The following is an 11,133-nucleotide window of genomic DNA, read 5'->3' as shown; positions in this document are numbered from 1 at the left end:
ATCATATGAACATCAGGCACAATCCTTCCTGTTAGGGGTTTAGTATCATACCATCATAACATATATGAGAAGAACATAACCCGTGTCATGCCAACAACTGTTTTTAGAATAAATGTGTTTAGTTCCGATGCAAAGACCTTATCAGTGACTCAATATTAACGCCAAAATATGCAATCTTTAATGACTTGACAACAGTATCGTAATTATATCCCTTCTTAATAAGTCTATTCAAAGGTTTTGTAAGTTTCTGAGGTGAATACTGACACCTTTGTGCTTTATAAAGAATATTTCCATAAAAAATTGGATGTGAAATACCTGAACGTATTAGAAGTCTGCATGTTGAGCTATATTTACGAATGATGTCTTTATACCGATGATAAAATTTAGTAAATGTTTTGACTAGTTTGTGATATCGAAAACCCTGGTGTAATAATTTTTCAGTAATACATAAATTTCTCTCGTTAAAATCTAAAACATTGTTACATACACGAGCGAATCGTACAAGTTGAGATATATAAACACCGTAAGATGGTGACAAGGGAACGTCACCATCTAAAAACGGATAATTAACGATAGGAAATGAAAAATCATCCCTTTTATCATAAATTTTAGTATTCAGCTTTCCATTAGTGATATAGATATCAAGATCGAGAAAAGGGCAGTGGCCATTGTTAGTATTAGCTTTATTTAAAGTAAGTTCAACAGGATAAATTTCATTAATATACATACTGAAGTCGTCATTATTGAGAGCCAAAATATCATCCAAATATCTAAAAGTATTATTAAATTTGTTTAACACATGTTGTTTCGATGGGTCTTTGCTTATTTTTGTCATAAATTGTAACTCATAACAATACAAAAACAGGTCCGCAATAAGTGGTGCACAGTTAGTCCCTATTGGAATTCCGATAATCTGACGATATACGGAATCCCCAAAGCGAACAAAAATGTTATCTAGTAAAAATTCAAGGGCATATATAGTATCAAAGCATGTCCAATTAACATAGTTTTTTTGTTTATTGCTACTAAAAAATGACCTAAAAGAGTTTGAACATATATATTCACATTCTGATTTTTTGAATGCCCATTTAATTAGGTGTGTGAATTTTTTCTTAATGAGAATGTGAGGCAATGTGGTATATAGGGTAGAAAAATCAAAACTTTGAACAGATTCAAAATCACCAATATAAGTATGCAATTTATCAAGTACTTCCAACGAGTTCTTGACACTCCAAAAGTAATTTATTCCACTATTTTCGAAGGCCTTATTTGAACAATTTATTATCAGGTTTTTAATTGTACCAAGTGTGCTGGTAAGAAGAATAGACAATTTAGTAGTTGAACAATGGCTTGAAGACGAAATAAATCTATATTTGTAAAGGGTTTTGTGTAGCTTCGGAAGCCAATACATAGTTGGGGCTTTCATTGTATTTGGCTCTGCTTGTAAAGCGGTGGCTAAAAGTTTATGGTTGTTACAGATTTCGTTTTCTGAAAATGGAGTCAGTTGGAATGTTGGTGAATTGGTGATTTCCTTTTTCAGAACCTCAATGTAAAATTTACGTCAAACAATAATAATATTATTAGCAGCTTTATCGGCCGGGACAAAAACAAATACCTTGGCTAGTTCTTTTAGTTTATGTTTGATACGAGAAATAGGTTTATTGTGGTTATTGTTAATAGTAAAATGTTCTTTAAAATGTTGAATACGTATATCAACTATCTTCATTACTGAATTAAAAAAACAGTCCAAAGATTTTTTGTCAGCTTTTTCCCGTTTTATCCATTTCATACAGTAAGTATGGAGTGAGTCGTTGATGATATTACGACACTCATTCCAATTAATAATTGACGGGGGACGATATTTAGGTCCTTTACTGAGGAATGATTTTAACTCTCGGTCTTGAACGATGTTAAGATCTCCTGTTATAACATGGGAAATGGGTCCATAAATATATTCGGAATTACTGCAATTACATGAAGTATGTATTTTCACTGATATTAACATCTTTACACAATTGACTATAATTAAACACAAATTTCCGGGTAGATTTCTTGTAAATATAACAAATAAGAGGTAGCTCAGTATTGTCAAAATATCCAGGAATTTGTTCTTTAACAGAATGGTCGTTAAATATACCGGCAATATTTACAAAATCAAAGCCTTTATTGACATACTTAATTTTAATAAAATGTTTTTTATGATCTTCAGGGCGATCAATTTTGGGAAATAATTTAGAATAACAATATGCCATAATAATTTGAACAATTTCATACTTAGGACTGCTATATGAAATTGTGTTGCAATCCTCCAAAATTTTATTTAACTTATTAACCGGTAACGAACAGAGTTTTGTTAACAGATAATGTCTGCCGTTGTTTTTTGAAATAGAAATTAGGTCCGAAATATTGGTATGATTGGCCCGAAATTTTCTTTGATTGCGATTTGTTCTACGACCGTGAGAACGTTTTTTACGAACAGTTTTAGAAACTATATCCAAAATGTTAACGGAATTGGTTCTAGATATATTACCAATTCCCATGATATTATCATTAAGACCGAGAGGGTAAACTGTCTGTAATTTTTTAATCCAATTTAATTCAATTATTTTCCGTGATCGTACAAACTTTGAATGCGATTCACCAGGCTGCTTATTTACAACTTCTAAAGGTTGAACTGCTAAATATTTAAAAGGATGGTTGTGCTTCTTAAGGTGTTGGTAAATGATATTTTTGAATTTATTGGGTCTTTTAAAACGATACAGATGTTCTTGAGTGCGTTTAGATAAATATCGTCCAGTTTCTCCTACGTACTGAATACCACACCCCGGTTTGTTTCATGTGAGTAAATGAATAATACTGTTTGTTTTTCAAGTTATATCAGTTTCAAAATTTAAAGAAAATGTGCGACCATTAAACGTGGACCTTACCGTATTGTTGGTGGAAAGACGGGGACATGTAAGTCATTTTTTGGCATGACACTTATCGATAGAAGGGTAACCACGATTTTTATTGTTAAACATGTTAGCGTAAAACTTCCTACTGCAATTAAAAATTTAAAAACAATATAATTCAGTACAAATATAAATTTAATTCCTCCGGCAAATGGGAGGATTTCCGTGTTTCTAACTTAGGATAAAAGATACGGGCTGTTGGAAGAGCATAAATCATAACACAAATGATGCTTTGTTAAAAGGATCATGATTTTTTTTCTTTCACAAAGGAGTAGGTCCGGTAAGGACCCTTTTTGGCCCAAAAATATAACAGTTTTACAAAATTGTTAAAATATAAACTTTTAGTTATTTATTGGACATTTGAATGCTTCTGCTACATAAATATGGGCTGTTTTTGACAATACAATGCACATATATAGGGTTGTAGCACCATTAAGTCATGCTAAATTACTGAAATCTTCAAAATTCTATCATTTTAGTTAAATTTTAGACGGTTTCCGTGTAAAACGAAAGTGGCCGCATTCGTGTTCATCCTTAATATTGCAATGTAAGTTGTATTTTATGATAATACATAACATATATAAATGTTGTGGATGAACACGGATGTGGCCACTTTCATTTTTGACAAAAATCATCTGAAAAGTGACGTTTTTTGGCATATTTGAGAGATTTTTCATATTGAGCTTCAATCGGATCGTTTTTAATGACTTAATCAGTTAAAATCTTTCACATAAACTAATTGAATTGAGTGAAATAGACACTTAAGTGTTTAAAACATGGTCAAAATCTTTCGTCAGATGAAACTGAAATTTGAGGCCAAAATGAGTCCTTACCGGACCTACTCCTTTGACTCTATGGTAAAAGCTTGCAAAAGATATATGTAAGCTTGATACATTCAGGTGTAATAAGCTTTTTTTTTTCGCTTTTTCGAAGAATTCAAAAAAGGAATTATGGAATCAAACTGATGAAAGGAAATTGTGAAATTAAATAAAAGTAGTATACACGCTAAATAATAATTATATGAGTAACTAAGTTATTAAGTTTATGTTTCTTAATGAACTTTAATATCAATTTCTGAAAACCCTCATCCTTGGGTAATCACACAATAATCTTTCACAAGTTAAATTGTAGTACTATCATCATGATAGTTCAAAGGGCATTAATTTTCATAAAAGCTTTGTCAAAAATCATGCTAGTTTTCTTTAAAGAAAAATTAATTGTTATAATTCTTATTTCAACTTAAACTTATTTGAGCCGGCTGATAAGTGTTTATCTATTTGGTTTCTTCAATGGTTGGTATTTCAAGTTTTATGTCAAACAAGGAGAAATGTAAGCAACAGTTCAAGTTTATATCAAATACACAAAGTACACAGCTAGGGTATAATACACGGATTTAAATTAAGTGTAGTTTTATATAAGGATATTAAAGTGTATTTATTGACCGGGCGTACTCATTTGCATCTTACGCCTTCTTTTCTGTCGACCATGCGTATTCATTTTTTATTTAACGTCTAATTTCACTCCTGGTTTCCGCCTCTCCTACACCTGGTTGACGCCTTAAACACTGCAATAACACAAGAACAAGTTTGATTCGTACGCCTGGTTTCAGTGTCATTTACGTGCATCACATTTTGTACTACCATAAAATTAACACCAGCCGTTCAGTTTATATCAGGTAACATTGTGTACAGTGTTGTAAGATCGACAACTGTATGCTTATCTGTCATGAATATGATTGAGATGATTGAGTCATTTGATTTCTAGAGAAGATATATTGTTTGTTAAGAACAACTAATCTTAAATTGAAATATGTTTATTGTACGAAAAATTTTACTGTTTTTTGCCAATCAATTCGGATAACAAATGTGCAGATTTAATCATTGAGTTAATACAAAACATTCAGTATCATATTTTGGAAACAGTATAGGGATATAAGACATTTTTTTAATCAAATTTCGTACTTTCGAGGCGTGGGTGGTAATATCTTTTGTTTTGGATAGTATTCTTGGAAATGTAGATGGATAATGACTTACATTTGCATTTGAAAAAAGATTGCACTATTTAGGTTTTCGTGAAAATTGGTACACATAATCTTCTTACGTAATCAAACCAAATGTCCTTTTACAAAAGAGGGGTCGTTGAACTCGTTTTTAAGTTAAATAAGTTTTAATTATAAAATTATAAAAATCAGCCGAAAACTGCATCTTTCCGCGATTAATCACCGTTTGATGTCGCGTGAATAACAATTCACGTTAGCAACGTTAGTACTTCCCCTGTAACTATATCGTATGCCCTTAAAGTCGCGTTCTTAGTTGAGGAGCATCAAATATTAAAAATAATAAGTCTTTGGTTGGAAATGGTCGGGATTGAATCCACGATCTTCCGCATTCGAAGAGAAAAGTAACCACGAAACACCGAGAAGGTCCCAAATAGATATGTAAATAATTCAGTGTATAGACAACATTCCGATCAAGATCAGGAAATGCAAAGTCACGACTTTTCTGCTGTAAGAGAATACACTATTTAGTGTAATTTGTTTTTAAATGAGGGAATGTACGCCAAAAATACAAACTTTCAAGTACTAAAGATTTCTAGATACGTCTAGATAACAAAAACCCTATCTGTAAACGTATCGCTTTAACCTTGTGTCCGTTGTTCTGGTATGCTGACGTGGGAGGTGTTCATTGATATGCGGTCAACATGGTCGATTTTTACTATTATTTTTTATGTACTTTTTCTTTTTCTATGTATTGTTTTGTATTTCTGTCATGTAGTGTTGCCATTTTAGCAGTATTTTTAACATTCCAATACAATTGGGAGGTTTGGCTAGCCATACAATCATGTTCAAAAAGAGGGACGAAAGATACCAAAGGGACAGTCAAACTCATAAATCCAAAACAAACTGACAACGCCATGGCTAAAAATGAAAAAGACAAACAGAAAAACAATAGTACACACGACACAACATAGAAAACTAAAGAATAAACAACACGAACCCCACCAAAAACTAGGGGTGATCTCAGGTGCTCCGGAAGGGTAAGCAGATCCTGCTCCACATGTGGCACCCGTCGTGTTGCTTATGTGATTACAAATCCGGTAAATTGTCTAATTCGGTAGGTCATATTCATGAAAGGGAAGGGGATTGTAGTTACGACGTAAGGAACATATCCGATATCATTTGTGAAACGGTTATTCCATAACGGTCAACCAACTCGTGATGGCGTCCGTAAAATTTACGAAGGGATGATTTCAACTTCACCATTTGGAACTCTTGGTTTAATAGCTTCCTTGTTAGCAGCAAACCTCTATCAAGAAAATCATGATAGGAAATGCAAGCACGGGAATATCGTATCAATTGGGAGATATATACCCCGTATGCAGGTGCTGCTGGAATGTTGCTACTTAGAAATGGAAAGTTCACAATTGGAAAGCTGAAATCATCTCTTTTGTCGTAAAGTTTTGTTTTCAACCGACCCTCATTGTCAATTTCTAGATGTAAGTCAAGATATGAAGCCGACTTAACTGTATCTGTAGTATCCTTTATCTCTAGTTCGATTGGATAGATGCGTTCCACATAGTCACCAAATTTTGAATTGTTTAGTGAAAGAACATCATCTATATAGCGGAAAGTAGAGTTAAAGGATATTGCTAACTTCTTATCTTTCTTCCTAAGAAGTTCCTGCATGAAGTCAGCCTCATAATAATAAAGAAACAAGTCGGCGAGTAGAGGGGCACAGTTTGTTCCCATTGGAATGCCGACAGTCTGTTGAAAAACACGTCCTCCGAACGTAACAAATATGTTGTCAATCAAGAAATCAAGCATCTTGATAATATCAGTTTCAGAGAATTTTTTGTTTGAATCAGAGTGATTCTTTACAAAGTAGGATTTATCCCTCCCTAAGACAAGATACTTGTATCTACGTTGGCCATTCTTTTTTATGAAACAAAGTAATACCAACTCTTTCAATTTGTCTTTTAGTTTGGAATGTGGAATACTTGTGTACAGAGTAGAAAAGTCAAATGTTTTAATACTGTTACAAGATGAAAAAGAGTTAGATTGTATGTACTCTAAAAGATCTTTTGAATTTTTAAGTATCCACATCTGATTCACACCACCTCTAGAATAGGCAGTTTCACAATAACTTTGAAGCCCGTCTTTGATTGCTGATAAAATAGATGTTAATAATTTAGAAAGAGGTTTCGTGGAGCACTTGGAAGACCCAGCAATATACCGTTGTTTGTAAGGACACTTATGTAGTTTAGGTATCCAATACAGTGATGGAAGATCCAGTTCTTCATCTTTGGTTGAAATTCCAAAGGAACATAGAACAGACCTATGATTATCCAGGATTTCCTCTTTGGTAAGTGTCGTGAGGGTATATGTTGAGTTTCCAAGTGAATTGTCAATACCTAATTCGTTTATCAAGCAGTTGATGTAGTGACTTTTACACACAAAAACGATGTTATTTGGGGCTTTATCTGCGGGGACAACAACATATTTGTCATGGAGGTCGGATAGGTGCTTTGCAACATTTGGGTCTTTAAAGATTGACGTAGCATGGGCATTGATGACTTCAACCTGTCAATTCATCAGATATTAATGTAAATTACAGATCAACATAACTTTAATCTAAACATTATATAAAAAGTTTAATTATAATTGTAATTCAAATAAAAAGCTAATATTTCAACAATTAGCTTAAATTAGGAAACGACGAAGCAGTCCACAGCTTTTTTTAAACAGAAACTTGTTTGTTTATTTCATCTACATAGTTATCATAGGTACCAGGATTATAATTTAGTAAGCCAGACGCGCGTTTCGTCTACATAAGACTCATCATTGACGTTCACATCAACATAACAGGCAGCTGCATATATTTTTTTCTAGCAAATATATCTAATGCATGCAATTGTCATTGCATGTTCATTCGTAAAGAAAGGTTAAAAAGTACATTTGAGTAATAAGCTGTTGTATATCATCATCTGCAAAACAAATATTTTGACACTATTCTGTGGTTGTATAATATCTCGGTTCTTTGCTGGCAATACTATGTGAACGTTGCCTCATTATTTCGATAGGAAACGCATTTTCTTTTACAAAAACAAACATCAAAGACAATATATTTGTTGGTACATGTTTTCTCATTTGCATTTTTTTTAATATTATGTGCAACATCTTTTTCTAATAATGGTTGTTGTTATTGAATTTAGTACTAACTGATACTTAAATCCTTCACATAAGTCTTACAACTAAATTGCGTGTTATATATGTTATAACGAAATCTAATATTATCTGTTTCCCTGTTATTTTTATTTGAATGTAAACTGCAATTTCAAATTATCTGTCAGGTTCATAAACTCTCACTTTATACAAGATATTATATTTTATAAACCTTTTTTTTAATTATTTCAAAATTGGAGTCTTTCGATCTATCAATCCGTCAATCCTTTCTTTTTGATTTTATTGCACACATTTTTTGCTACATGTAATAAGACATTTTGAGGATACCACATTTGATCGATTGCTTCATATCTGAATTCTTATTATGATAATTACTGATTAACTAGCAACACATGTCTTCATCATATTTGAATCTGTACAAATTCGACAAGGGCAGCGGCTCATTTAGTTTGTGTTATGTATTATAAGATAAATTATACAAATTTTGAATTTACGAACATAAGACTTTGTTCATTTCCTGACTTAAAACTGTTTTCTAAAAAAACGCAATCGCAAATGGTCATCCAATTCATTTGATGAACTCAATTGATTAATTATGTTATTGGTGTGTTTATGCAAAGTGGTATATAATGAATTAAAATAAGTGAACACTAGAACTTTATTTTATTCAGGTAATAATATTTCATGTTGCAGTCTTGTTTACCCAAAGCCACTCGTGCCAGCTGAAAAAGACATAATTTTATTAAGGTGTTGTTAATAATTGTAGCAAACATTTCATCTATAACAGTGGAAGGTATGTGAACATTACAATTGGTATTAAATAGCGGTTTATTAAAATATAAAACAAATCCTAGGATATTGTATCACTTATAACTGACTTAAGATATTCGTCATTACTTATTGTGACATAGATCTTCAAAATTAACAGTTTTAGAAGCGGGTAAACTTCTTAAGTGATGTGACGTTTTTGAACATACTTTTAACGACATGATTATTTAATATTTCTTCCTATGTGACGTTTACATTTGCTGACGTCATACACGCAAAGCAATGCATGTGGTTTTTTTTTAAATTTGATTGATGCTTTTTGTGTTTTTTTGTTTAATATTTGATGTTTTGCGATTGTGACACAGTGATGACTGCTGTTACCATATTTTGACTATTGTACCTATTGTGCTTGTTTTGTTCACGCACCATAAATAAATTTAAAAATTATAAATAAAGGCAACAGTAGTATACCGCTGTTCAAATTTCGTAAATCGATGGACAAAAAACAAAATCGGGGTAACAAACTAAAACTGAGGGAAACGCATTGAATATAAAAGGAGAACAACGACACAACATTAAAATGTAACACACACAGAAACGGACTAAGCATAGACAAAATCCGATAAAAATAACAAATATAACATCTATTTGGGATAGAAAAGTACCGTGACACGTCTTATAGTAATGTGAATTTACACTCAAATATAAGAGAAAACAAACGACACAACGGAAACACAACGTTAAAATGTAACAGAAAGAGAAGCAAACTATAATATAACAATGACCATGGTGGGTTGAACCTGGTTTTGTGGCAAGCCAAACTTCCCGCTTTAATGGCAATGTTAAATATAACATTTAAATGACAACACAACATAAAATAACAGGACTACAATACAAATAAATAGGAGAACATATTGGACAAAGAAACAATCGAATAATAGCTAACAAAAGGCACGATATTTAAATTTTAATACGCAAGGAGTGCGTTTAGTGCACACAAGACTTACAAGTGACGTCCAGATAAAAAAAAGTCCGAAAGCCAAAATAAGTACAAAGTTGTACAGCAAAAGTACAAAAAAGCTGATCCAAATACGGCCAGGGTTTTCTGCTTGGGATACGAACACCCTTATTCATTAGAATAATTTATATTTTTGCAAACAGTAAATTTTATAAAATAGTTCCTAGTGTTGTACAGTGGGTTACTTACCAATTTTTTGTATACCCCTTCTAAATTTATTTCTCCATGTTTTATGCCTCAAATGGCAAGTAGGGGGCTGAAATTACACTGTAAAAAACATTTTGGTCCCGAATTTTAAAGAAAGTGGTGATTTGATACAGCTATAAAAGGTTACATTTCGGAAGCTGTCAAACGATTTCAAGACCCCCTAAACATAAAATTGTCCCTATTTTGAGTTGGAGCCGATGAGGTTTTCTATAATTTTGACATAATTTGTCTCAAAAGTATAACAATAAACTAATCATAGATACCAGGACTAAATTTTGTATATACGCCAGATGCGCGTTTCGTCTACGAAAGACTCATCAGTGACGCTCGAATCCAAAAAAGCTAAAAAGGCCAAATAAAGTACGAATTTGAAGAGCATTATGGACCAAAATTCCTAAAAGTTATGCCAAATACAGCTAAGGTAATCTATGCCTGAGGTTGAAAAGCCTTAGTTTTTCAAAAATTCAAAATTTTGTAAACAGTTAATTTAAAATTAAACCATATCAATGATAATTCATGTCAGCACAAAAAGTGCTGACTACTGGGCTGGTGGTACCCTCGGGGAAATAAATCTCCACCAGCAGTGCCATCGACCCAGTGGTTGTAAATAAACTCATCATAGATACCAGGACTAAATTTTGTATAAACGCCAGACGAGCGTTTCGTCTACAAAAGACTCATCAGTGACGCTCGGATCCAAAAAAGTTAAAAAGGCCAAATAAAGTACGAAGTTGAAGAGCATTATGGACCAAAATTCCTAAGTTATGCCAAATACAGCTAAGGTAACAACACACTGCATGTGGGATTTTTTTTAATTATCATGTATGTTCTAAAAGAAATGCACTACGAAATAATTGTGGTCTTGGACCAAATGTAACACACACTGAAACGAGGTATGATATAACAATGGCCATATTCCTAACTTAGTACAGGACATTTTTAAAGAAAACAATGGTGGGTTGAACCTGGTTTTGTGGAATGCCAAACCTCCCGCTTTAATGGCAATG

Source organism: Mytilus galloprovincialis, chromosome 12 (assembly GCF_965363235.1).
Source record: "Mytilus galloprovincialis chromosome 12, xbMytGall1.hap1.1, whole genome shotgun sequence".
NCBI classification, from domain to species: Eukaryota; Metazoa; Mollusca; class Bivalvia; order Mytilida; family Mytilidae; genus Mytilus; species Mytilus galloprovincialis.
The sequence above is the reverse complement of the archived record's forward strand: the minus strand, read 5'-3'. Positions refer to the sequence as shown.